Genomic DNA, 26,552 nt, shown 5'->3' on the forward strand with positions numbered 1-26,552 from the left:
TTGTCGTATTAATTTGTGATTGTTCAGTATCATGAAATACATTTGATATATTTTCATACTAGAGTACCACTTAAGCAGGCGTCAGGGGGCGTATCAGGTTATGCACATTTGATTAACTCCCGTGAGTAGACCCAAGAAAAACGAAACTAATGTCAGTTTACCTGGGGATGGTCTTTGCTTAAAGACCCACCACGACCTAATGACCTTCTTTTTTCACTCACAAAAACTTCATGAAAATCATTCTTGAAATACTGGTAATATACAGCTATGCTACAAGTTTTCAGGTGGACAATTCAGGCCATTCCTGAATTAATGTGTTTTGACAACTTCATCTGCAAACTTATTCAGTCAATCTCTTTTCAGCATCTTACGCTGTAGAAACAAAATGTGATTGAAAGGACATAGTTCACTTAAGCATTAAATGGCCTACACATTTTGGAAAAAATCAAATTTGTTATAATTAAAAAAAAAATATACATTGTTTTTTCCCCAAAAGGGTTTATGTGTATAGGAAATAGTTTTTTCAAAAATAAATTATTATTTTGTCCAACATTTCATGAATATTTTGAACAGGATTTTCAAAAAAAAATGAGCATTTTTGGCAATTTAGGTCAAACATATAAGGTTTTTGCGTGAGACATCAAGGCCCACAAAAAATTTTGACAATGGGTCCAGTCAAAAAGTTTTATGGAAAACCTTATTTTTTTTTGTGGTCGACAAGTGTCATATGAAAATTTCGATTTTTAAAGTTTTAAAGAAAAAAAACCTGAAGGTTTCCCTACACTTAATGTTAAAATATTTATATTTTACGCCCCGATTTTTTTCTTTGATAATGCATGAATTGTAAAATAGTTCAGGCAGTTTGATAAAACAATACTTACTGAAAGAAAACTTGTTTTTCATTCTGTTTTGAGACCTTCAGTTTTTAGGCCATTTTTGGGCAAAAGTGAACCTTCTCCTTTCACTATATATACTGATTTCTGTAGTGCTAAAGATTTAAAAATGTTAAAACATTACACATTGTTTTGGGCCCTATATAATCACTGTCAATTTTGGACTAGATATTGTTTTTCTCATTTTCGTCTGCAAACAGGTTAATTATTATCATGGAAACACAAAGAATACGTTTGTTTTTGGTGCCTTTTTAAAAAAGTATAGTTTTCTTATTATTTTTAATACAACTAAATTACTTTTATTAGAAATGCCGTGGAGGCACACGTTTTGCATTTATTCTAAAGTTTTGGTTACTTCTCCCCGGGAAGATCAAAATATGACCGAATACTTTTTATAAGTTCATTTCAGATCTTTTTTTCATAATTAAAAAGCATTTACGCACCTGAGTTTCGGACTATGCGTTTCTATTTTTTAAAAAACGGTCCCAACGGCAGTCAGTATTTTCTGTCAAGTCATATTAGGAAATTTAGATAAAATTTCCGTGAGGAAGTACACACGTTTTTTTGGTTTCTTTCGTTCTGGGGGGCAAAAGGGGAAATTTCTAGTGTGCCTCTGGCGAATATATACTATAATGTTTTTTTCGTTTTTGAAAATTTTTAAGGACCCTTTAAATTTCTCGTGCGGGAAAATTAATTGTATGTTGGATACTTTTTAAAATTTCAAAATCCTTGCAAAATTTTTTAAATTTGTATTTAACGTGACGTTGTGATATTGTTGCCTGTAAAATTCCCAACCCCATAGTTCCTAAGTGTTTTCTCGATGAGACTCAACAAAATTTCCCTTTTAAAGTAATCACATTAAAAACAATTTTTCTGAGTTGCTTTTATGCGTATCGGGAAATTCCCTCATTTTACAATATTTTTTCTTCCGGGGAAATCGGAGGTGTGTTATCGGATAAACTGATTTGATTATGTCGGCTAAAAATTTTTTTAAATCAGTTAGCACTTTTGGGACAACCCTGAAGGAATCTGGCTGTGTTTGTGAAGATAAATAAAAAAAAGTAACAAATGGATCCTTTTTTTTTTTTATCTGCAAAATTTACAAGAGACTTTATGTTTTAAAGTATTTGTTATGTTACGAAATACATGACTTGAATAACTAGGGGAATAGTGAGACAGGTCTGACTACTTTGCCGTGCAAAACGTTTACAAAATTAGACAAATAAAAATTAAGGAAATAGCAAAAAGTGATAAAAGGCTACATACATAAAAAGCCAATAAATCTTGCCCAAGCTTGCCCTCTTTGTGATCGTTACTTTGTTTTCACCTTTGACTTCGGCTTAAAAAATAAAAGTATGATCCAAAAATATTTTCTATCAAGGTTTAAAAATATATTATTACATTCACAAAAAAAGCTAAAACTACCCATTTGAATATTTGTGTAGCTTGTATGCCCGTACCAATCGGGTTTGTTTGGGGCTTTAGAACACATGTGTCTATTAAAACGTATTTAAAATAAAATTCCGGTCAAGCCCTTTGTGCCTATAATCACATTTCATTTAAGAGACTAAATCAAGACGAGACTGCTGTAATTTTACTTTGTTTCATTCAATGCATTCAGAATCTTGCTTTATAATTTATTTTGTTGTATTTAACTTCCATGCAAAGTTGATAAAAGCTTAATTTGTATGTTTATCTCAAAGTTTAGTACTGGTCCTTTCCTAATATCGAGTAACCAGCTTGAACTTTTAGGGTTAATTATCATTACAGAAAATGAAAAAGAAACATTAATATCTTACTGCTAGACATCTTTGTAAACAGTGTTTTTGTCAAATCAAAGACAAGTTCAGCGTTAACAAATTTGTGTATAAATCCGACAGTACTATTTGTAGCGAATGTGTCCAGTAGCATACTATCTCAGCTCTTGGCCGCATACTACCGGACGAACATAAAAAAGAAATGACAAATCAAAGGTCGCCTTGACTTAATGGTCATGTTTGCTGACGACTACAAATCCCTTGCCCATCACTGCTGTGGTGCTCAAATCTCACTTTTGATGTTAACATTTCTATGGGAAGAAGTAATCTAAGTAGCTTACGGAAGGTCAGTGGTTCTACCCATGCTTGAAGCAGTTCTCGGATAAGCGCATGAAGTCTTTCTCCGCTATTCAAAGCTGGATAAGTTATGTCTGTTTGACTAAAACAAACAAAAAAGTTTGAGAAATATCAGTCTCCCTCAGACACAACATGACCTTAAGGTAGTTAATTGATGCGTAAAGAATGGTTTTACTTTAAGCTTGCTATTGATTTACAAACAGGTTTATTCATTAAATTATGATACTATCAGGAGCGACATATGTATAACTTTTGTTTTCAATTGTTTTCAATTGATTACATTTCTGCTTTGGCCGAAGTTTATTAAACAGAAAGAAAGTAAATAACACAAAAAATGTACCTATGAATACAAGAGTATATTTATTTAGAGAGAATACATCTGAAAAAAAGAGATTTTGAATTGTCAAGATCCGACCCAATTTAGTCGTCACAGTGTGTCCAAAGTACTTTTAACACACAGGGGCCTCCGTGGCCGAGTGGTTAAGGTCGCTGACTTCAAATCACTTGCCCCTCATCGATGTGGGTTCGAGCCTCACTCGGGGCGTTGAATTCTTCATGTGAGGAAGCCATCCAGCTGGCTTACGGAAGGTAGGTGGTTCTACCCAGGTTTCCGCTCGTGATGAAATAATGCACGGAGGGGCACCTGGGGTCTTCCTCCACCATTAAAGCTGGAAAATTGCCATATGAGCTATCACGTGTCGGTGCGACGTTACATCCAACAAAAAAGTCAGGCATATAAGCAAAGTATTAAGAATTATAAAGCATATATATCTCGATGCCTTGTGTTAGAAACTATTTAACTTATTCTGAGTTTAATAAATACGCAGTTTGTTTAAAAATAAGTTGTCCCTAATACTTTTCTCAGTATTTTTAGAAGACTAAGAGCTGAAATTATAAGAAAATGTTGAATGTTAAATACTTATTGATGATGCCGTAATAATATAACTATTATTAGCGGACGATACTGTAATTTTAGCAAAGTCTTTAGATGGACTTCAAATATGTATTGAATTATTAAATGAATACTGTACACGGAGGGGCACCTGGGGCCTTCCTCCACCATCAAAGTTGGAAAGTCACCATATGACTTACACGTGTCGGTATGACGTTAAATCCAAAAAAAACAAAAATCTTTTAACACTCTGTTTCGTCATCAGTTAAATTCGAGATCATAGTATTCACACAATATAATGACACAGAATGGTCGAAAAGTTTTGACCTGTAATATTGTATAGAAGCATCATTTAGGCATTTCAAAGCCAGAGAACGGTATCTTTACTGTCTTTCTCTTTCACTTGAAGTTGAACAAATAAATAAAATAACAATTTTATTGTTGTGCTCTTCAATAACTTTACAGGTATATGCCATTTTATATACCCCTGTTCAAACTTTTGTTACTTATATCTAATTTCATCTCTATAAAATAAGCTTGGTTTCACTTAAGCAAAGTGACAGAAAACTTAGCGCAGTTAGTTTTTTTTCTTAAAACTGGACACAAATCCAGTTGGAACGGACTAGTTCCAAGAACGCCACCTACCCTTAACGAATTCCTGCGTAGCTGTTAGTATGGATGTGTATCTTATTAAAGTTTACTTTAGAACACAATGTTATTAACAGAAAATAACAAAAATATTCAAACCGGCTATACAAAACCTAAAAACAAGAAATCAAAAAAGTGCTGGTTGCATTGAAATGGTCAGTGTCAAAATACAAGTAAATAAAATAGAATCCCAGTTTAGTTCCAGAAAATAAAGGCCTAGTAGAAGAAAAAACCATGAAGGACACGGTGAAACAGGTTAAATGACAAGAAAAGAAGCAGAAAAATCATTACACGGTAAATAACGATTCAGCAGCTATATAAACGTCTCTAACAGTACAAATCAGGGTTATCTTCCCCAAACCGGAATCCGCTGACAACGAGAATTTGTGTCGGTCCCAAGAGTGTCCTGTTTAAGGACTTTCCAGTGTATACTGACCCAGAAACTAAGGAATTCGACAGCAAGACTTGAGTTCACTTTAACCGATATTTTGTTAGTCAGGATTTCAAGGTAAAAAGTAAATGTTGGCGAAGCACAATCTAGCTTGCGCAGTACCAAACTGCTGTTTTTTTTCTGGGTAATAAAAGGATGAATACAAAAGTAAACATTATTATCCGAAATGTGCCGTATAAATTTTTGGGTGCTATTCCGTTTGCTTTTAAAAATCCATTATATTAGATGGACATTCTTGCATATTAAATTTGATTGTTTTAGTATTATATAACCTATCATCTTTACAGCATTAAAATTGTTACCACATACACTGTATTATATTTCTTCAGTAGTTTGGAGGATCAGAAGTAAACTTTAGTGAAAGCCTTCCGTAGTTTATGATATCGGTCACCCTGTTGTAATAACATTTAAGTTATGTGGAAATTTCTATCAAAAATCTTTTTACTTTGAACAAGCTCTTGCAAGGCGAGTAAGTTGTGAAATACAGACATCGCATGATGTCGCTCTAGGGACATCCCCAGCAAGATATTGAGAAGTTGGCAATTTCAATTCTCTTTTATCGTAAATGTTTGATGTAAAATTACAATTCAAAATTGTTGAACGTAAAACCATAACTGACTCTTCTAATGCTGAGGTATTAGCCTTCTTCAGCTTTACTTCTTTCGGATAAATGTGTTTCACCATTTCTGAAAGAAATAGGTTGTCATTAATGAAAATATTATCAAGGTACCTCGATGTACCATTAGAAGCTTCAATAATGTCAAAATGTGTCTCAGTGGATAAACTGAGCATGAAATCTCGTTCATAACAGTGTAAAAATAAAACAATTATTTGTCTATAAGTTTATTTGCCTAACTGAATATATATGTTATCTAGCAGAGACTTTAACGATTCACAAACCTCATCACAAATCCATAGGGTGTATTTGTTAAATTTACTATTAGAAAAATGCTCTAGCTTTATTGCATGCTAAATAATTAACGTTTTCTCTTGCAAATGTTTTCTTGATCAAAGTTACCAGATTTTTCGGTTATGATATTACATGGTTAGTATAAAGAGTAGAAAAATGATAAGTACTTACATTTGAATATTTGTATCGCTTGTTTAATAGCTTTTTTGATAACATCTCAAGAATTTTTGATGGACCAAATCAGATTAACCCCGAAGTTCTCATATACTTTAGAGCAATACTTCTGCACGTGGTCTTTTATAGCAGATAGACAAACGGTCATTTTTTGTGCAGTGCATAAGGTTGAATTTGCAATAAATCATGATAAATGCATTTGTGTAGTTTACGGATCGAATAAAGTCTAACATTAGCCTTGAAACCAGAAGTTATGTTAACTTCATATTTTTATTGTTCAACGGATTGAACAGAAAACATCTTAAAAAGAATGCTCGGTTTTATCAAAAAAATGGTATAAGATATTTCGAAATTTGTCATTATTACGAATTTGTAATAGTGTTAACGAAATCTGGTCTTAAGAGGTCGTTCCTTTTGCTAAACAAACTGTGTACCACATCTATAGGCATTTCATGTAAGTGGGTAAATAACATGAGAGGAATTTTAAGAATATGAAGTATTATGCTGATTTAAAAGATTAACGTTGTAGTTCTGAGCTATATATGCATGTAGTATTAGAATAATTCTACCAACCGTATTTTTTCCTTTTGCTCTTTCATGTGGAATTCAAAGAAACTCAAAAAGTTACCACCAGAATTTTCATCAGGGTCATCCTTTTCATAGCTTAAATAAGTATTTAAGTTTATCTGACGATCATTCATTCTGATTTGTTTTAAAGATACAATTTTGAAAAGTTTAAAAAATGTATATAACGTTTTTAGTCACTTATGATGTATACCCGTTATGATTCTGGATAATGGCAATTTTGCTAATGTATTCAGCACTTATATGAAACGTTTCCTGAAAAGACGCTATGGCCCGACTATTTTGAGACATATCCCATGTTCAGTCGTTTAATAGTGGTTTGGCACATCTTGTTAATTGTCTCTGACAGGACAGGTAATGGACTCCATGATAGACAGGTCATTGAGCATTCAGATACATACTTGCAGCTATATATTTCATTTACATAGTTTCATTACTTAGGACCAAGGTTGGAGCAAAAGGTACAGGGTAGTGTACAAATGTGCAAAACCGGTCAAATATAAATAATTCTTCATTTTGTTTCCCTCCATTTTTCACGAGAGCATTAATAAAATGTATCCCCGTCAGGGTCAAAATAACGTCACAGTTAAATGATTTTATTTGCATATATAAATATTATATATATTAGGAAACATGCAGTTGTGGTCACTTATATTTGTAAGTTTGAATCGAAGAGTAAAATATTTTTATGCATCTCATGTGAGCCTTAACATGATCTTGTCTTTTCATTTCAGAGAAAAGTAAATCGATGTTGAAACAAAATTTGTATATTGATTGTCACACAGAACAAAAGCAACTGTCCACCAGATGTTATTGAGCTGGTGAAGTCTTTATCGGAGATACCATTTGAAAATGTTTGAATATTATGTGTGTATTAAAATTCATGGAGCAAAATGTAATTGCAAGTGACAAAAAAAGTATATTCTCTGAAGACATTATTATCAAGAGAATGATTCTAGACGATACGGGAACATCAAAATACTCACAACTTGTTATTATTCCTTTTCTGACAAGATCATGTTAAAGCTCGCATTGGTTGAATAACGGAATGTCTATATACATAATCAATTAACGATAAAGGCATTCTATCGTTCTAAATCTTAAACTTTCACTGAACAGCAATCGATACGGACGATTGTTAAACCAATTGCTATAAACAAGTTTAAACGATCGTTTCACGTATTTTCATTATTTGTTTCTGATTATTGTTGAAAGTTTCACGACGAGGTGGCTGTGCTTCTGGAATTAAGAGTTACCTTAGTTAGGAGATATATTCAAATCAAATTTATTTTTCAGTACAGTTTTAATATACACATATATATATTGTGAATTAATATAATTACGTGTTATTCTAACTATTGGATGGAATATACCACTTTATTTTTGATTTTTATAGCAATTAATATAAAATTTCGAAGAAGTGGTTGTGCGTTGGGTATTGAGTGTAACGGCAGTAATAAAAATGTATTCAAATTGGATTTAATTTTCAAGTTAATTTGAAATATAAACAGTAAAGGAATAATAACAATTTGTGAGTATTTTGATGTTCCCTTATCGTCTAGAATTATACACATTACTATAAAATCCTGTAAAAATTGCGATTAACGTTTACGGATAGACCAACAAAATAAAATCTTCTACAAACTGGCTTCTGGAATACATGTTCTTATAAACCATTCATTAAACTGCGATTAAATATATTATATAACTCATCATGTTTAGAAAATAGACAAATATACCAGAAAAGTAATAGCAGATTAAGAATCAGTTGAAGGATAGCTATTAAGGTTGTCAACAGTCTGCCAACAATCAAATATATAGTCACTAAATGAGGCATCCGTCAATGCATGATGGTTTTTAGATAGATGTCTTATGAAAGAAAGAAATTTTATTCTTTTAGAGGAATGGTAACGAAATAGCGTCCAGAAGTTCAAACAATAAGATAGTTATCTGTCGCTTGCTCTTACCCATGTGAGATTATGCTAAGTCATTGTATTTTGCTACTGAATAATAAAAAAAATTTAAAAAAAACTGAATAAAAAAGTACAAAAAACCATATTTGTTAGGATAATGGATCAACAGTAACGAACGGTAAGAGAAGAATAAAAAATAATTTTGTTTAGAGAAATTGCTTGTGAGAGTTAATGATAATACAAACATGTTTAGATAGAGCCATCGCTGATTTTCACCCAATGAACAATTATTAAAAAGGTCAAATGCGCACTTTGTACTCAAATAACATTTTAGTCTAGCCATAAATAGTTGTAACGTTGCATTTTAACCGCGATTAATTTTGTTTCGGGGCGTCCATTCAGTTAAAAATTATTTATTCATTTAATATAAAATGCCCGTTGAAACCTATAAAGAAAGGTAATGCGTATTTCAAACTCGCCGAAGGAATGCTTACTTTATGTAAAAATCATGCCAAAATCTTTCTACGAAATTATCGTTTACGGGCGGAATGACTAACAAGGGTATAAAAACTGTCCCATATATCATAAAAGAAATCCTAAAACTATCATATAGATAAATATTACTGTAAAATGACCGAAAAACATACGGGTGTCTCTGACTTCGTTTTCGCTGTATTGTCTTAAAATTTCCCCCAACCTCCTTTTCACGCACAAATTTTGTGCATCAAAATTTCAGAAAGAACCGTTTGTATTTTAAAGACAATAAGTTAATAGAAAGAGTTCACATTAATATAAATTTAATTCAAAACGTATTCTAATTTTGTTAAATATTTTTCGAATTCTTTCCAACTTTTATTGTCAAAGTTGTAAATATGAATGCATGTTACAGACACAAAAACGTGAAAAAAAATGTTACATTTTTTATTTAACATTTTACTGCTCGTTCTCTCGTCAATTTATATAGGTATTTTGATTTTCTGAAAATTTTCATGATATGTTTTAGAATAAAATAAGATTATAAAATTCCTTGTCTACGATGCTATGAAAATTGGGAAGTTTAAACACAGTTAAAACGTTACGTTTTCCCCGCGTTTTTTTCTGTATGTTTGTAGGATTTATTTGCAGCTTTTATTTTACGGTTTGTTGCATTATTAAATATTGTTTCGTATTTGTTTTAAGCTAATTTGAATTATTTCATATATATTTAAATATATAATTTTTTCTCCATATTCCAGACATGTTATTTTGAGCCCGAGTAGCTCCATGAAGTTGGAAAGTTATCATTTTTACGGAGAGTGCCGGCTGGTTAGAAACTATAAAGACAGGTAACCGTTATGTAAGCAGACCTTAATAGACATAATTGGAAGCTGGTGAGAAACGGCGTTAAACTCAATGGTTATCAAATGCCGAGGTGCAATTACTTATTCATTTTACGTCTGTACATTTTTAACGTCTGAGGTTCAACTTAAAGGTCAGAATTAGCAAAGAATATGTTCTTTGGTTTTACGTCCGTTTTCGTCAATATTTATTTTACAAGCACACATTCTTTTTCCATAGTAACTTACAACTGTCCCGGGATAGAGTGAATGAACCGGGCGACAAACCTATGAGGCGAACGCTTCAACCAGTGTGTCATTCGGTCCAACATAAGAGTTGGGAGTAATTTTGACTGGGTGAATTAGACAGGATCAGTTGTGTTTGAAGTTTCAAGACTGGAATTATTTTAAAATCTGAATTGCATATTTTTGTTATCAATGGTTAAATGATGTTCATTTAAAAAAGATGAAAGTTAAAATTGTGGGAACGGCTAAACATGCCTATATTGAAATAACTTGGCAATATTTTTGTCCTGTGTTAAAACGATATGCTTGTATTATTTTATGTATGAGACAAAGAGCAATCAAATATGATTTATACCGTTTTTCCCTTTTTTTCCTTTTTTCTGTTTTTGATAGTGCCGTTATAAAACAGACTGAGGGGTCATGTTTCAGGAGCCCTGGGTTCTGAATGTTTGCGTAAAAGCACCGAATTTTCATATTTCATACTTCAGTTCATTCATATTACCCGGTTTTGTTTCAATCTAAAGTTGAAAATGACAGCAAATTAGCGGCTATATCAAGCTATAATATTCACGTTATTTAAATTTTATAAAAATCAGCACATACTGATAAAAATGGTAGAAGGTTATCTATGAATAGGCCAAAGATATGCTGAAAATCTCAGCCATATTTTTACCCTAATCATAAATAGATTTTTTTTTGAAGGCGTTCATTCTAGTTTTGATGGAATAAAATATGTACAATAGAAAAATATATTTAAAGTAGACCTTAGTTACATCAACTCTTTTTATGAGTTAAAACATCAAGACTTGTGACGTGCAATTCAGGATCTTCATTGAATTTGGAAATATTGATACACTATACTGACAGATATACAAAAATAATTACTATAATGGTTTTGTATACCATTTCGTATAATTTTGTGAATTAGAAGAAAAGTGGAAATATTAAAATCACTAGAAATCAACATTATTTTCCCTTTGAACAAAATCATGCTGATTTAATAAGAAGAGATTAATGAACAAAATCGGATTGTCTTGCATTGTGAAAAATTACGAGCTAATCGATTTGACCTCCTTTGAAACGTTCTAAAGGTGCTGAAATCAGCACCAGTCTATGCTATTGTATATCTTAAAACTATATGTAATATTTTTACCATCTAATTATCTAATTAATAAAACCTTCTTTGTTTAGCGGACGAAAACTATATTTACCAGCAGTATTTTGCAAAACGAAATAAAAAATAAATAAAAATATTGTTAAAAATATTTTAGGCATCAAAGACAGATACACCATAAGTATATATATGATAATAAATTAACTAGAAACAGTAACTTTCATGAAATATTTTTTTTCTTCAAACTTAATTTTATGCAATATATGTATATATACTACTGTTTCAATATTTTAAATATTATATCAATTTTTAAATATTATATCAATTACTCTAGCATTATCTTTTTATAGCAATTTTGCTTTACCAGAAACTTTAAGATTAAAAACTAAAACCCAACCATCTCTTTTCAAAATTACGGGACACACATTAAGCCAATTCATATTCAATTCAGTTTTTGTATTGACGGTTTTTTAATTAATTATGTGCTTATACACTAAAACATGTAGATAAAATCACTTTCTAAGAAAACAGTTATTACTTATAATTACTCTTAAAAGTTATAATGTAAATAATGTGTTGTGATATGTCCAGTGTCCAGGAAGACCGAGCAATTAAATTGGGACCATTGTGAAAATAAATGATTGATTAAACAATTGAAGTACAGTCAATTTCAAAACCTTTTTTTTCTGTAAAACGGAAAGTAAGGATAAAAACAGCGTCAAAAAAGCATAGAAGGAGTAGATTAGCTTGTCCGTTTGTAAGTTTGAAATTTGAAATGAATGCTGATTATATATCCATTATTCTTGTTTACTGTATACTTATGAAAATACACCCTATTAAATCGCACCTTCAACAAAATACTGTATAAAGAACCAAAAAGTGTCAATTTATTCAGATAAATATACAGTCTGCAATATTGTGACATGATCAGGAAATATATATAATTTTATTGTCATGATAAATTTTGATTGATGAATTAAAAGTTATCTTAGATCTGTCAGTGCTCCACAACGGATCTGTCAACATATTAACAAACTTAGATTAACCTAAAATATATGTACAATTTTTTCTCTCATTATTGCTTGATATTTCAAATATGTTTTGGAAACGGAGGTCCCAACTACACGTTTACGCTATAAGACACAAAGCAATATACAATAATCATTGAAAATTCTTCATCATTTAGTTGTCTTCGTGTATTTCATATCAATGTATATTAAATTAGATTAGAATAGGTTAACAAAAATATGTTTGTTCATGCAAGCCATCCAATTTAAGAGGTAACCATGTCAGATCCTAGACGGTGAGACAATTTGAACAGCGAAAAATAGTTACCCCAAGAAGTGTATACACAGATATCTGCTTTAGAGAATCTGAACATTTCGTATATATTTTGAAAATATTACATCATGTCAAAGCAGAATATTTGTGTGTGACAAAATGCCAAGGAGAATAAATATTCTAATATCTATGAAGCGGATATAGACTATGTTAAATGTGAATATGTCTTCAAATTATTTGCATGCTGATATTGGCAGAAACTAGATGTATAGAATAAGGACAGATATTTTTAAACACCCTGTCATGAAATGGAAAATCGTGTTTAAAACAAACAAGAATGACTATTATGTAACCTGATTCTGAACTTCTTCATAAAAAATCTTCCGACTTTAACTCCGAAGGCATAAGTTAATAAATTGGATGAAAAACATTACTTAAGTGTCTCTGTATTGTGTACAACGCAACAAAATGTACGAATAATGATAAAACATGGAATTATCAAATACTAAAAATGTTAATATTTAGGGAGTACTTTATCAAATATATATTATCTTGTCTGACAGGAGAAAACATGCTATGAAAATATATGGTACAGCTTTTATTTGTTACTCATGGATCAGATATGGATGATATTTTCTATGTAAACTAGAATGCTGAATTAGAAAGATTTTTTTGGATATATTTGCAGAGGATTCTCAATATTGTCCTAACACATTGATTGATTTATGCCCATTTATTGTAAACAATGTGTTTTAAAAAAGTGTAAGACACTCACATGATCCATATTTAAAAAAATATTTTCAGAAATGCTTCAGCTGTTACCAATCCGAAGATATGCAGATTATATTTTGAAAGAAAAAAAAAGACCCAGTCAATTCATCCCCTAAAGGGCGAACTTCAAGAACCACGTGGATTCTGCATCAAGAACCGACTGGAGGTAAAAGATCAAGCAAGGAATGATCACAATATGTTAACACTTAGACAGTTAATTCAATAAGTGTTTCATTTGAAACTTCATTTAGATGTAATTTTTGAATATCACGTTTTCAACCAGAATTTATGCAAAGGAGAAATAGTATAAAGTGAAAATTCAAGTGGCTAAAACAATTTTCATTAATGTCAATGCATGCTGGAATTTTATTTCAAATTGCTTAGTATATATGTACAACCAGTTTCAACATAAATCATCTTCATTTCAGGAAAAAATAAAAACGATCCGAAACACAGCAGTAAGTTACAAGACGAAGAAAAGCATGGAAGTATCAGGTTGTTGTTGTTGTTTTCTACTGTGCAATTTGGAAGTCAATGCTGGCACTTAGATGGTGTAATTATGGAAGTAAAGTCAGTTAAAAAACAAATCATAAAGTACACACGATTTCACATATTTCAGGTAATTGTTTGTTCCTGTTTTTAAACGTTTTGATCGTTTGTGTAATGTATTTATTTTTAATACGTATAACGGGTGAGCAGAGGGATTACCTCAATGAATTTTCTTTGTCCAAAACACATGTTTGAGAACTCTTGATAATATTTTAAAACAAAATGTGTTAACAAAGCTATGCAAAAACTACAGAAAATATCATTTCAGCTAATGGAAAAGTGACATTTATCTTAAATATTTCTTACATGTTTGCTTGTAAAATTTTTTCTTTTTTTTAGTTCGTAAAAGTGAGTTTCTGGAGACTTTTACATGCTTTAGAGCGTAACTAACTAAATCACATTCTATATTAATTTGTTACGGAGCTTCAAATTTCAAATAGATCAAACTGTTCATTGTTTCCCTGCTGACATTAAAATTAAACGATAACGCCCACTATTTTTCCCCTAATATGTTAAATCAGTCGTTGTGAGCATTTATGAATACAGGGTGTGGAATAACAATAGCCTGTTCATTTTAAAGCTAAGACATTTGTCATTATTTAATTAAACTACCCACAATTTAGTATTTTAAGTTTGGAATTGGTCAGTAATATTCATTGCCAAAACATATGGTCTGAATTTGACAACGTCGCGTTCTAAATAATGATTCACCATTTGTTAAACATTTGTACTTGCAACCCAGCTAAAACACAAAATTGAATATAAACACATATTTACGTTTTACTGAAAAAGAAGCATGTCCAATCTGAGATGTCATAAAATATAAAAACCCATCAGCCATACCGTAAATTTGCATTATTATTACATTGTTTCATAAACTGAAAAAGTCTTATATTCTACAAGGGAATGTATTGTTCCGTATGTGCGTATTTCATAAGCACTGTAGCATCTTTTTTTACATACCTATTCTTCATGGGATTCACACTGTGATAACACTTTCATGTAATCTTGACCAAGCTTGGGATTACATTTGAGGTTTGGTGCATCATAAACCGGTGTAAATCCGTGATATTTGTTTTGCTACTAGGGTTTCTGTTTTCACCACTGGGAATTACTGTGGTATATTTTTATTATATTATTAGTATAGTCTCTGCCACCGGGCCGAGTCGAGTGGTGCTATCACTACTGGAGATTACTGTGGTATATTGTTATTATGTTATAAGTATAATCTCTGGTACGGTGCAGGCAAGAGTGGTGCTAATTTTTGCTACGAGTCAGAGGAGAGTAGTGCTATTATTACTGGGGACTACTGTGGTATATTGTTATTATGTAATTAGTATAGTCTCTGCTACGGGGTGGAGGAGAGTGATGCTGTCAACACTGGGAATTACTATGGTGTCATGTTATCATGTTATTAGTATAGTCTCTGGTACGGGCCAGAGTAGAGTGGTGCTATCAACACTGGGATTTACTGGAATTTATTTTTTTAATGGATTAGTATACCACTGGGGCTTTCAGTGGTTTATTGTCATTATGTTATAAATATAGTCTCTGGTACGGGCCAGAGAACAGTGGTGCTATCTCCACTAGGGATAACTGTGGTATATATTTATTATGTTATTAGTGTAGTTTCTTCTAAGGGGCAGAGACGAGTGGTGCTGTCAACACTTTGGATGACATGGTATATTGTTATTATGTTATTGATAAAGTCTCCGGTACAGTACAGAGTAGAGTAGTCATATCACTACTGGGGTTTACTTGGGTTTATTGCTATTATATTAGTATTCGTATAGTCTCTGGTACTGGCTAGAGTAGTGTAGTGTTATCACTACTTTGGATATATGTGGTTTATTGGTATTAAATTATTAGTTCAGTCTCTGGTACGGGCCAAAGTAGAGTGGTGCTATCACCACTGGGGATTACTGTGGTATATTGGTTTTATGTTATTAGTATAGACTCTGGTACGAGCCAGAGTACAGTGGTCCTACCACTGTATTATATTACAATGTATATTGTAAGTGTTGGTTTAAGTTTTGCTACGGGCAGAGGTGAGTAGTGCTATTACCACTTGGGATAACTGTGGTATATAGTCTTTATGATATTAATAAAGTCTCTGCTAAGGGGCAGAGGAGATCGGTGCTGTCAAAACTGGGGTTTACTGTGGTATATTTTTTATTATGTTATAAGTATAGGTACGCGCCAAAGTGAAATGGTGCTACCAAAACTGGGGATTACTGTATTATATTATTTTTTGGTATTGGTTTAATTTCTGCTAGGGATCAGAGGAAAGTAGTGTTATCACCACTGGGGATTACTGTGGTAAATTGTTATTATATTATTAGTATAGTTTCTGCTACGGGCAGAAGAGAGTGGTGCTATCACCAGCGGGGATTACTCTGCTATATTGTTATTATGTAATTAGTATAGTCTGTGCCTGCTACGGGCAGAAAAGAGTGGTGCTACAACCAGCGGGGATTACATAATTTTCCAGTCTGTTATTGGTATAGTCTTTTGTACGGGCGAGAGGAGATTGGTGCTATCACAACTAGGATATACTGTTATTATAATTTTGCTACGGACCAGAAGAGATAGTGCTATCACCACTGGGGATTGCTGTAGTATTTTTAGTATATCATTAGTATAGTCTCTGCTAGGGGACCATGGAGAGTGTGGCTATCAACACTGGGATTACTGTGGTATATTGTTATTATGTTATTAGTATAGTCTCTGGTACGGTACAGAGGAGAGTGGTGCTATCACCACTAAGGATAACTGTGGTTTATTTTTTATGTAATTAGGATAGTCTCTGGTACTGGCCAGAGTAGAGTGGTGCTACCACCACTTGGGATTACTGTATTATATTATGTTTTTTTGGTAATGGTTTAATTGTTGCTACGTGTCAGAGGAGAGTAGTGCTATCACTACTGGAGTTTACTGTGGTATTTTTTTATTATGTTATTTGTATAGTCTCTGCCACTGGGCGGCAGATGAGAACCACTGGGCAAAGGAGAGTGGTGATGTCAACACAGGGAATTAATGTGGTATATTTTTATTATGTAATTAGTATAGTCTCTGGTACGGTACAGACGAGCATGTGCTATCACTACTGGGGATTACTGTGGTTTATTGTTATTATGTAATTAGTACAGTCTCTAGTATGGCCGAGAGAAGAGTTGTAATATCACAACTGGGGATTATATTTGTATATTGGTATTATGTTATCAGTATAGTCTCTGCTACGAGTCAGAGTGGTGCTACCGCACCTGGGGATCACTTATAATATGTTATTGGTATTGGTTTAATTTCTGATACGAGCCAGAGAAGAGCAATGCTATCATCACTAGGGATTTTTGTGGTATACTGTTATCTCTGCTATGGTACAGAGGAGAGTGGTACTATCACAAGTTGGAATTACATCAATGTGGTATATTGTTATTATGTTATTAGTATAGTCTCTGCTACGGGCAGAAGAGAGTGGTGCTACCACCAGCGGGGATTGCATATTTTTTCTAGTATGTTATTGGTATAGTGTCTGGTACGGGCCAGAGGAGATTGGTGCTATCACCACTATGATATAGTGTAATCATGATTTTGATTCGGACCAGAGGAAATATTGCTACCACCACTGGGGATTACTGTAGTATTTTTAGTATATCATTAGCATAGTCTCTGCTACGGGGCCGAGGAGAGTGTGGCTATCACCACTGGGGCTTACTGGGGTTTATTGTTATTATGTTATTGGTATAGTCGCTGGTACGGACCAGAGGAGAGTGGTGATATCAGCACAGGTTATTACCGTATTATATTGATATTATGTCATTGGTATTGGCACAGTGTTCTGTACGGTGCAGAGGAGAGTGGTGCTATCACCACCTGAGATTACTGTATTGTATTGATATTAAGTATAGCCTCTGGCCATCTGAAAATTAACTGGTAAAGTTAGTGTATGATGAAAGCAGAAGAATATTTTCTAGATCTACGGTTCAGAAAGAACCTGTAAGTGTAACCAAGTTACATCGCACTGTTGACTATTATGATAAAGTTAATGATGGCTGAAATCTTAAAGATATAAGAAATTCGTACTACGTGTATTCTTGGGTTTTCATGTTTTTTACGTTTCAGTGAATTTTTTTTTTGCAAATGAAACATATTACTTTTCACTAAAATCATACGAATGTTAGTATCAAAAAGAGTACAACTGATCTGTGAAGCAAATGTTCTAAAATACGTATTGCTAGGTGGAGAAGTAAGCCGTGTCCGGTATCTTGGGTAGAAATACATATATTGCTGCCGCAGATCTCACTCTTTTTTCATCAGATACATTTTCACTAGAAAGGTTGAACAACTACGTTTTGGATAATATGAGCATTATATTCAAGAACGCGAGAAAATGAGAAAATGTTCTGAAGCTATTGTAGCTACTGGAGAAAAGAAGGAGCTTTTGGTTTACATAGTTTACAAGAGGAGGTGCTTCTGTCACGGTAAACCACGAGGTATTTCTGATAGTAGGTTACTTAATAATCACTGAAGATGGAAGTCCGGTAATAAGTCGGATAGATATGTTGATAATGGTTAATTGCATTTTTCACAAGGCGTTTATTTTCTTTAGATAATGTAATGTAAGATATAAAGTCTGATTATCTTGCTTTTACAATATGATGCAAACCGTATCAGCAACTCACTTTTTCTTTTTTTAATATACTAAGCGTATTTGTTTCTCCGAGATAGTAACCAGCCAAGTCTACCGTACAAAATTCTTGTTGTCGTTGTCGTTGTTTATCCAGGAGGTATTCTTAGAAAAGAATTTTTTATTTTCGGACGAACGCCGTGAGGGAGAAAAAAAAGTGTTATAGTGTGATTGGCCTAATTTTTTTGAACTTTTCTATTTCCGTCAGATTTTTTTTTCATTTCAAACTATGGAAAAGTTGGTTAAACGTACACATTGCTGAAGCTATTATTTTCAATTGAACACTGGAATGTTTTAACGATATTGAAATCTTTCTTACTTTCAGGGATGATAAACAACAATCAATATTCATCAAAAGTGATAGTTTCTCGAAAAGTGGTTTGCTTTTGAAAGAAAGTGTTAGATGTGTTAGACTGGATTTAACTTCGACACTGTTTGGAATATGCGTAGATATAGTGAAGGAGTATAATTAAAGGTGATATTAAATCTGGCACGCACATAGATATGATAAGGATATATAGTTATTGGTGATGTTCAGATTGGATGTAATTTTCAAGACAATTTGAAATTTTCATAAAGAGATGGAATATTATTACTTGTGTGTTCGTTTCATTCTAATTAATATTTACTCAAACAGGACTATCTGGAATATGATTATATAAAGGGAAGAAATATAATTAGTGGTGAGTATGCTATGCAATTGGTTTTAATTTTTAACCATTTGGAAGGATCAAAGACATGGTGAAGGAATTAATTAATTTGTGAGATTCAAATCGGATTTAATTTGCATTTCTAAATATATGTTAATATAGAATGGTATTTAATATGTGATAAACATTCTAATTATCAACACGTATACAAATCAGATATAGTGTTCAAGACATTTAAAATATACAACGATATAGGGAAGGAATGTATTTATCACTATTAATCAGATCTGATTAATGTTCAATATAATTTGGAACATACATAGATACAGTGCAGAAATATTATTATTGGTGAGTACGTTTATTCCAAATTATTTAACATTATATACCACTAATGTATCTCTATCAATACATTGCATAGACCTTAACGTAACATTGCGAAAGAATTTGCAAAATTAAAATACTTGACAAAATTATGATGGACTGAAAGTAGACGGACAAGTCTTAAAGTTTACCAGCGGTCCAGAATATATTCTGCCCCTTATATTTATTTTCGACTTATAGTTGAGCTTTGAACTCCATGCCCTAGAGATATGGTATAGATCTAAATTTCTCGATTAAAGATTAGCTCTTTTAGGTTATGACACATAAATATACCGACTAGAACACCTAAGCTTGAAAAATGGTCCCGTCATTTCTCGTTCGCACTCAACCAAAAAGGCTTTTACACATGTGAGATGAATGTCAGTCAGCAGTATATCATTACTGAATAATATTGATAAAAACCTTGAAACATTTTTTTTTTCAAATATCACTTTCAGATTCTTTACTTAAGGTGCTTGAGTATTTTATTGTTTGCACATGGTTCCGATTTAATTTTTGCAAGCGGAAATCATTTCCTCTAATCAAATGCTATTAGCTGCTGTCATAATTTAATGAAAATAATAAAGTAATTAAACGGACAAAAATGTGGAAAATCAAATTATTGTAAATTTTATTCCTTTTTACATGAGATTCTATTTTTATCTTTTAGTTTTATACTCGGTTGGAAATTCTCTATGATTTGTATTACCTACGAACTTTTGTTTTATATAATTCCAGACAGATTACAGACATGTTTGACTTAATTATGTCTTTGAACTTAAACTCGGCTGCTCTAAAATGAATAATATTCTTATTTTAGATTACAAATAGTGCCACTCGTTTTCGTCTATTAAATGATAATAACAATTAAAACTATGTCAGTATTTTCATGTTTTTCATTTGACAATAAAGATACTCAACAGTACCTAAGGGCATTTTAGGAAACCTGTACACATCACTGGATATCACACTTTGTTTGCCATTTTAGTATAAATATGTAAATTAAGATCAACACCAAATATTTTTTTAATTTAGCATATTCGCTTAACAAAGTAAACATATATATAAATAAATTTAATTTGATAAATTATATGGTTTATCAGTTGTGATGATATTTCAAATTTGATTACTATAAAATCAATATATAAACAAAACGATAATCTAGTCAACTGGTTCAACTGAATACTTTGTGAGACTCGTGTGTGGCCGTACAGAAACCGTTGTTGTTGTAGCTATGCCATACAGAAAACAGATTTAGCTGGAAGTATTGCAAACAAAATGTGATATTAAAATTGAAATGCGGGGAAATGTTCAATTGCACATAAATGCATGAGAATATTCATTTTATTTCATTTTATTATCAATGAAAAAACAAATCTAGTATAAAATTACTAAATATTTGTCTTACTTGAAACGTGACCGCGGACAGAACGCTCAGTAACTTATCCTAAATTTGCATGTTATGTATTTCACCTGTACACAATGCTTACAGTTTAAAAATCAGGCATATAAGTTTTTTTTTATTTTAGAAAACTGTTTTCCTCATTTAATGTAAGCATAAATTTTCTGCAATTCTAAAATTTGTTCATTGACATATAATTATTTAGAATACTTGATTAAACAAAGTAAACATAGATATAACAAAATGTTATTTAATACATTATGTGCTTTGTCAATTTGATGGTCTTGGTGTCAACTCATTTTCAATATTTGAAATTTAATGACTATAATCTGATTTTAATTTCACTGCTTTTTCTCATTTAATGTAATCTTAAATTATCTGACATACTAAAATTTGTTCATTAACATAGAATTGTAAACAAACAGTAAAATCGGGTGGCGTTTATTCATAAATATTTGTTAGAAGTCACAAAGCAGGTAGATCGTTAGAATTAATATTGACATGAAAAAACCCTTCATATTCAAATGGAAATGACTCGAGTTGTCTTTTCGACGGTTCCTTACGCCTGCAAAGTTTTCTACACATCTGACTTTCTGTTTTACATAGTAAAATATAATTGTCACTATTCAGTTTTAAATAATTCAAGTGTCGGTGGTGTAAAAGAGAATTATGTTGATGATGAATACAAATATATAATGTGAAACTAAAACTATTTTAGAATTTACCAACTAGAAGAATCTTCCCAGGGATTGGACATGTACTAACATTCAATTCCATGTTTAGTTGTAAATATGTTTAAACATTGAGATATTTAAAAAATCATATAAAGTGTTTGGATTGTTCCAGACACAACGAAAACGCATATTGATACGCCTTATAATTTCAGTATATAAGCATGTCATTTTCAATTAGTTATCCGCTATCTATTTTACATAATCTTGCATGAAAATGATTTATAAACATGAAGGAATACAATGAAAATTTCTAATTAAAACGATATAAATATTGCGAGTACAGTTATTGAAAAATTATGAGTTTTTTGTTTTGAATATTTAATTTGGGAATTTCCTTAAAATATATATACATTACAAAAGACTTGTCTGTTGAAGAAATATATATTTCATTTCAGAAACTGTACAATTATTCTAGTTTAGAAAAACTCGTGGAACATAAACCTCAGATTTGGAAGAACATTGTCACAATGGGTCCAACTTTTCATAGGAAAATGACTTGAAATTTCCCTCTTATAGCCAGTTACCCAAATTTAAAGAGGCCCTAGAAATGACTATGACCCTTTCTGCAGAAAGGGACCTGGATCTCTAGTTAATAGCTTCAAACAAAAATATTTCAGTTACTTTAATCTTTTACCGTCAAGTAAATGATAGCCGGTTTAACTCAATTTACCCTATTCCTGATACAATGGCAAAGGCGTCTTTACTCTTTCAATAAAATAAAATAGACGCGCTTTCTGCCAGTGTAAAATTTTAGATGCATGATAAACTTGGACACAAGGCGTATATCATTAAGAAGATATCTTGTATAAACATGGTTACATAAATTGTAGAGAACAATCATGTCTGTATATAAAAACTTACATTTTAGACAATTGTACATATGGAAAATATTAATATACAAAACATTTAACAAAAATAAAACCAAATGTGAAATTGCTTAAAAATATAAATTGAGGAAACAACCTTGAATTTATTTATCGCTCGCTCGTTAATAAGAACTGTCCAGTTGGTAAAGGTTTAAATTGTTAACAGAAAATAAAAAGGAAATAGAGTACCTTAGGTATATAATCACACAAAACGTGTAAGTAGATATCATAAATGAAATAGGGTAACATGGACATAATAAATACATATAATCACACAAAATATGTTTTGTAATATTAATATATAATTTCTGATAGAACCTTATTTTTTGTATAACGTTAATAAATATAACGGGGTCAATATGAGACACTGATATCATCCCCTCTTAATATGATGTAAAGTAGAATTATCTAATGTTTAAAAGCTCTTCATTGTTACGGCATTTCATAGATGGGATGTGATGTGTCGATTATTACCCAACAGAAAAGTTAATTATGTCGTACCCGGAACAAAAACTGTTTCTGTACATTAAATCGGGTACGTTGACGTAACTGAACATGTGTAAAGAAGCAGAAGATTTTAAATTGTCGAAATTCTTATAACAAACCTTACGTTAAAAGTAAGAACATGAATAATAACTTACGAAACGAAATGGTTTTATTCAAATCTAAGAAGCACGGATGCTAGAAATCCTTTCCACCACCGTTCACGAAAAGGCTCAGTCAAAGCGAGCCTGTAACAATTCTATTTTCATCATGTTCGGTAACATGTAATGCTCCCCCTTTTATGACGAAATACATTATTACAATAATACAATTGCAATTACCTACCAAAAAAGTGTATGATATATATATATATTTTTTTAATTTGAATAATTAACTGATTAAAAGCACTGTACAACTTATTCATAAATGAAAATAAAATATAGGACAAATTTCAAAATTTTATTTTTATGTACTATTTTCCTTCATGTATTTAGATTAAGCAAAATATAACTTTTCATGTAATTTAATAACGTTAGTATTTTTAGTAATACAATCTTTACTAAATATTAAACAAAAATTGCTATGATAGAAATATCTGTTACCTAATTCATCTATAAATTCATCTTTGTTTTTCAAATGACTAAATATTATTTATTCTTATAGTTGTCAATTTTAATCCATGGTACTATCAACCAGTATCAATTAACCCGATACTGTCCATTGGTACATATACCATATTCATAATAAAAATCGAAAATTAAAAAAATGAACTGTAAAAAATGCACTTTAAAACTCTTTAGGAAAGTGTGAAATCAAATTATAACGGCAATTCTTTAACAGATGTTATACAGTGTTTTATTTGAATTTTTAATGTTTATCAGTCAAAACTTTTAAAGAAATATAATATTAACCTTAAAACACTTTAAAAACTTGGTCCCACACACCCCAATACTATGGAGATGTTGTTTATGACATTCGGAAAATTAGACTTAGTCCTAATTTTAATCAGATATTTGTAAAATGTGTTTATCAAAAGAGGATAAGATGCGAAATATGTGTAGCATAGTAATGTTTGTTTATTGACAGAGGGAGCGGACTTTTGTCTTGTAGCTTTCTTAGTCGTACCCTTAAAAGTTAGGCTCTTGGTGCTCTGACTTCAGACAAGTTGTTGAGTACATTGGTGTCATTGAGCTTTAGATTTATCTTAATTTGATGTTTTACTTACTATGTTCTGGTTTTCTATCACTAATGTTAGAGCATTTCTCAGCGGGGAAAGAGTTTATTTACACTGTGTTGTCTAACTTGTTGAAATAGGGTAAGTGCGAGGTTGGCATACCCTAAATGCTTTTAAACCCCCAGTTTAAAATCGTTATTATTCATCTTATGAAACTTTGTTTGTAGCAGTAGAAATACATAACTATGACATTCTAGCTGTGTGAAATCTCAATGAAGTATTACAATACACTTTCTGTATATTAATATTTATCAGTATTTATCAATTATCAACTCGGTAAAAAAATCTAATTAAAACTGTAAACAACGGCAATATTGAATTACGGATTGACCATGTATTTCAACACTTTTATGTTTTAATTTAACTATAATCTAAATTCACGCCTTGATATATAAAATTATTGAAAAATATATGGCTTATTTTACAACTCTGTCCGTATAACCAATACCTTTAATATTCTGGTATATATGTCTTAATTTTGAGATTTAATTAATTTATACGGATAGTTTATTATGTAACCGGTCACGATATGAATAATTCCATTTGAAAATGCAACGTGTGTATGAATTTAACGTCCATGTCAAGATAGTGTTAGTTCGTAAAGTGAGCGGGGTCCATATTTTCCGTATTAATGTTCTTGCGTTGGTTGGTATGTTATTTTGGAACGACGCTCTTTTTGGTACTCAGTGTGATTTAGATATGAGCACTAATTTAAAACAATAAAATATTATGTCGAATATGGTCTGATTGATTCTAAAAAAAGCAGTTAAATTGGGTATTAACAACAAAAATATGAAAAACTGAATAAAAACGCATGAAAATAACGTTTTATATCATTACATTTACTGTGGAGAACAGCGTGCAGACCATAACACGGTTCGTACCAAAAATTAAAAATGGTTCCATATCCTTATTTTGTCACATTTTGCTGTGTTTGCTAGACGAGATGTAGACACTGAAAATGTCAAACTCCTATAAGCAAAACGTTTGTTAATTTTAGATGCAGATTTATTTGATATTTGACGAAGATATACTTGTAAACTTGATCTTTAGAATAAACAAGATATATTTGTCTTACTTTGGAAGTATTTTTGAGGAAGATTTCTGTTCCTCAACAAATAAATAAATAAATAAATAAATAAATATATAAATAAATTATTTAATATTTGACGAAGATATACTTGTAAACTTGATCTTTAGAATAAACAAGATATATTTGTCTTACTTTGGAAGTATTTTGAGGAAGATTTCTGTTCCTCAACAAATAAATAAATAAATAAGTATATATATAAATAAATTATTTAATATTTGACGAAGATATACTTGTAAACTTGATCTTTAGAATAAACAAGATATATTTGTCTTACTTTGGAAGTATTTTGAGGAAGATTTCTGTTCCTCAACATATATATATATATATATATATATATATATATATATATATATATATATATATATATCTCATAAAATTATAAAATGACTTCACGCGCTCGCTTAGTTTTTCTTAATTTTTTTATATAAAAGTCACAATTCATTTTTATTCGTTATATATATATAAATAACATATGTATATGTACGGAAACGTATATTGGCCCCCTTTTTATATTTGAATTAAGTTAATAAAAGACAATATTTTTCTATTTTTCTATTTTGTGGCTATATATAAATTTCTCTTTGTTTAACGGTCTGTCTATCAACGAAGATACAAAGTGCTGACCTAAGGTTGTGTTTTTGTGTTTTATTTAAGAAATTAGTTTTGATCCGCAATCCATACCTTTTTACCATTTTTGTGTGTGAAAAGTTATGATTTATTTGTTCTGAAATGTATATAAACTAAAGATAGAGACAGTGAAACGTGAGGAAGAAATACATCTTAGTTTTTCTGTCACTTTTATTTTGGCCGAATATGTATTTCATCAAATTATGCTGACGAAAAACATCACGAACTGCAATGCATGAACTTTACAACATACATGTACATATACAAAATAAAAAACGAACAACCAGCACAAACATCTACCAGATTTCCTTGTGTTGTACTTTAACAAATTATTTAGTCACAAGTTTTTGATGACTTACATATAATATACGCATAATTTGAAAACTTAAGAAAATGTAGAAAATATATAAAGTGGGTCAACCAGCACAAATATCTACCAGATTTCCTTGTGTTATATTTTAACAAATAATTCAGTCGTAAATTTTTGACGACTTATATATAATATATGCAAAATTTGATAAAATAAGAAAATGTAGAGAATATATAAAGGGGGTCAATA

The 26,552-nt window shown here is 31.2% G+C and overlaps 1 long non-coding RNA gene across 2 annotated transcripts in view; it reads left to right on the top strand.

Moving 5' to 3' along the window:
• The first annotated feature begins 13,341 nt into the window (after nucleotides 1-13,341).
• The window catches only part of LOC123533394 (uncharacterized), a 60,266-nt gene continuing 47,055 nt past the window's right edge, over nucleotides 13,342-26,552 (top strand). For both annotated transcript variants that reach the window (XR_008370063.1, XR_008370064.1), the window contains exons 1-3: nucleotides 13,342-13,474; nucleotides 13,737-13,927; nucleotides 18,870-19,227. This is a non-coding gene — a long non-coding RNA (uncharacterized LOC123533394). The remainder of the gene's footprint in view (nucleotides 13,475-13,736; nucleotides 13,928-18,869; nucleotides 19,228-26,552) is intronic.

This window comes from Mercenaria mercenaria, chromosome 3, assembly GCF_021730395.1.
Source record: "Mercenaria mercenaria strain notata chromosome 3, MADL_Memer_1, whole genome shotgun sequence".
Classification (NCBI taxonomy): Eukaryota; Metazoa; Mollusca; class Bivalvia; order Venerida; family Veneridae; genus Mercenaria; species Mercenaria mercenaria.